General features: G+C 43.9%; 1 pseudogene; it reads right to left on the bottom strand.

Annotated features, from left to right (window-relative positions):
• Positions 1-898: 898 nt before the first annotated feature.
• On the bottom strand, positions 899-2,060 carry LOC148017924 (putative methyltransferase PMT26 pseudogene; annotated as a pseudogene).
• Between the last annotated feature and the right edge of the window lie 1,350 nt (positions 2,061-3,410).

The raw sequence follows: 3,410 nt of genomic DNA, 5'->3' as shown, positions 1-3,410 counted from the left end.
ACTTATCTCTGATATGCTTTCTGTGCACTCAATTAGCATGCTGGATGAATTTTACATTCGTTGTAACGATAGATTTCCCAGGTGAAAGAACACCGCTAGGAGGTCACATAAAACAGCTCTTTGGAGCTGTTGTTTGGAATTTGAAAGTAATCAGTGAGTGGCTAACATTTTTGATCCTCACAGCACTTGTGGCCTGTTTTCCTAGTTCATATGGGAAGTAAAGCTTCTTGTCTGGTTTAAAAAAAACTGAGCTTACGCTTGTGCAGAGACAGAGCTCTGACTACAACTCTAACAAGTGCTGAATCACTAGAATTGTCATGTTGTTGTAGGTGAATGCCTGAATTGCAGACTTCAGTTCAGATAGGTGTTTGTGATCATGGCATCTCTGCACCACCTCCATGGAATTCCCAAAACAAACCACTATTTACAACATTGTGGGGAAAAATCTATGAAGATGAAGAAGAGGGAATCTCTGGACCCTGCCTCTTCAGGATGAAGGTAAGGATCAATTAAACTGTCTCGCAAGGTCTCCAGAAACTGTTCCTCGCACGTCCATGTTGACCTGCTATAAGTATCCAGAATCCCCAAAAACAAGAGTGACCCCTCAGGCTTCTTTATCTCTGCTAACGCTCAACAAACCTCCGTTGGTTGTGCTTATCGATTCAGCTCTTTTGGTTCTGGTTCTTTCTTGCTAAATCGGATCTGATGAATCAACTTTGAAGCCTGCCTTTGTCCACGCTTTTTCCTCCGTTCTTCCCCAAATTGGCTTCCCTCCCCGAACCAGAAAAGCCCCCTTTTTAGCCACTCTTCCTTTTCATAGCATACCACACGTAGAAAAGCGGCCTCCACCTTTAGCAAATGTCATCTGAATCTCCCATTTGAGCAACTCCAACAGACCTCAGACTTCCTCAATCACATCACCCGTATCTCTGATTATCGCCCACCCCTCGAGCCTCAATAGACGGTCCATCTCTCTTTTTCAGCCTGCTGAACAAGTGATCAGCATGAAGGAGATCGTAAGTTCTGGGATAGGAGCTGAAAGACTCGCACCAATCATGGTACATTCCAAATAGACCACGATCGAAAATTATCGACAGTGTATCTGCTGTGCTGAATCGAACTCTACAACATTCATCACCCACAGAGGTCACGGTTTTAGTGCCGTTGCAAATCCCCCATATACAGCCCTCATGTCCATCACATTCCTGATTTTCTTCCAATCAATTCCCAATCCTGTAATGTAAGACTTCTGGACACGCTGCCAATGCTCGTAATCAGATTGAAAATGAATTGGTGCCACTTTGCCATATACTCCCTTCTGACCTTCCAACCATGTTGGAGCTATCTTGAGCCGCTCGGCCACTCCAGGGTCATTCAAGACCGCGCACATCCTTGTCAGAGGGTAACTTGTGGATGCAGGCAATCATTGGTACATACCATGCAGCATCGGCTTTATCATCTAGATTGCAGATAGGAGGGAAATTCTTTTCCCAATTCTCATAGCAGGATTTCGTTGTTGGCTTCTGAAAGACAGCGATACCAATGCCCGTGGATGAATCTATCGCCTTCGCTACAAGCTCCCAGCATATTGCAGCTGTTAAAGTCACGATTTCTTGCCATATAGTGACGTCTTCCTCGAGTTTCTAGTAAACTGGTGTCGCGGACCAAACGAAATATCCTCCTGGCCTCAAGACCCGGTTGAGCTCCAAAAGTAGCTTACCACCTTCAATATGCCAAGGTACTCTGTACCACGTGCAATGGACGACATCATACACATTACTAGGAAACACAAGCCTTTGAGTCCCCATCACTGCAGAAATGGTAGGGATTCCATGCTCAAGGGCAAGCTGCACTTGAGCCTCATGTTCATCCTTCAGAGCAAAGGACATGGTTAGCACATCCTTCTCAAACATGAGTCCTCCAAAACTTGCAACATCGCATCCCAACAGCAAGTAATGGATCCAAAGTTGGCATTTGTAAGAAAAGCAGGCTTGAGGTTTCCAAATTAGAAACTTGACTGAAAATTCACTGGTCTTCTTGAACTCCCTTGTCGATACCATTTGTATCTTCAGCATAAGCAAACAACTTGAGAAGCTCGGGAAAACCATACTCATTGCAGATCTAGAACCCATTCTCCTTCTAAATTGTTTGTAACAAATATCAGATTCAATCCCAAACAGTGCTTGTCTCTTCTGTGAAATTGAACATGAACCAACTGAAGGCAAAATGTTCAAGCGAAGCAAAGTACAACGTCTAAGTATGTACAAAGTAACAAATGTCACACACACAACTTTTTGTTGGATTTCACACCTCAGATGCGCAATAGTACGACAACGGGTCTCCTCGATATGCCCAGGAGCGTGGATGCATATGGGAGAGGACCCATCTTAGGCATACCTTAGGGGGATATGCATATCTATTCGATGATAGGTCAGGAGCCATCATCATGAACGATGAGGGGAGGAGAGTGATGGCTCGCATGAGAGAGTTGTGCCAATAAGTTTTTCGGCACAACATCTTAGATCATTGGAAGAACATACTGGAGGGGAGCAAGGACTACATAGTAGCATCCTTGCATGATGAGTTTCCGGTTCCAACCTTAGTAGATAGATTTTCTATGGGCTAGATGATGGATTGCATGTGTGGATATATGTCACACAGACGATCTGACGCACGCAAGGCAATCAAGGGTAGGGCTGCAAAGCCCAAGTGGTTAGACGCGGACGACTGGCGCCGACTGAGGGAGGAGGCTACAAATTCTCTAGGATGTTGGAATCAGTAGCGCGAGGCGGCGAGGGCACGACTCGAGGCCGGAGTGGTCCATCATCTTGGGAGTGGCGGCCACAAGACATATTTGGAGGACTTTGTAAGTTTTTCTTTTGTTTTGCTTGTTTATTTTTTTGCAATATTCTTTGTACTAATAATCATGTTTATAACAGTTAGCATTTTGTTTTCTTTGCAGCACTCCATTACAAATCGCAATCCGACCAGCCTTGAGATTCGATATGTAGAGAGGCACGGTCTCACTTCATTGATCGATCGATTGTATAGACGCGGCGGCCCTGTAAGTCACTCATCTTTATTGTCCATAGTTGCCATATTTAATTAGAATGCATTATTGTATGGTAGACTGATGTATTGTTGTTTCTTTTTTTGCAGAGTCCATTCAATACTCCTTCGGCGGGACAAGCTTTCGGATGGTGAGGATATGTAGCTCGCCCTTGGATCCTTGGAGCTCACACACCTTTATTTTTTGGTCGCCTGATCTGTGTAGACATTTTCTATGTATTAGTGATATCTTTTCATGATTGTACCAATCACTTTCATTATGCAATCATGTATTTATTTCATGTATCAGTGTTATGATTTCAGTATACTTTGTTTTTGTTTGCACGAGTATTGTACACAAT

This window comes from Lygodium microphyllum, chromosome 21, assembly GCF_053477565.2.
Source record: "Lygodium microphyllum isolate KBCC chromosome 21, Lygodium_microphyllum_v1.1.10, whole genome shotgun sequence".
Taxonomy (NCBI): domain Eukaryota; kingdom Viridiplantae; phylum Streptophyta; class Polypodiopsida; order Schizaeales; family Lygodiaceae; genus Lygodium; species Lygodium microphyllum.
Note: the sequence above shows the minus strand (reverse complement) of the source record. Positions and strands in the feature narration are given on the sequence as shown.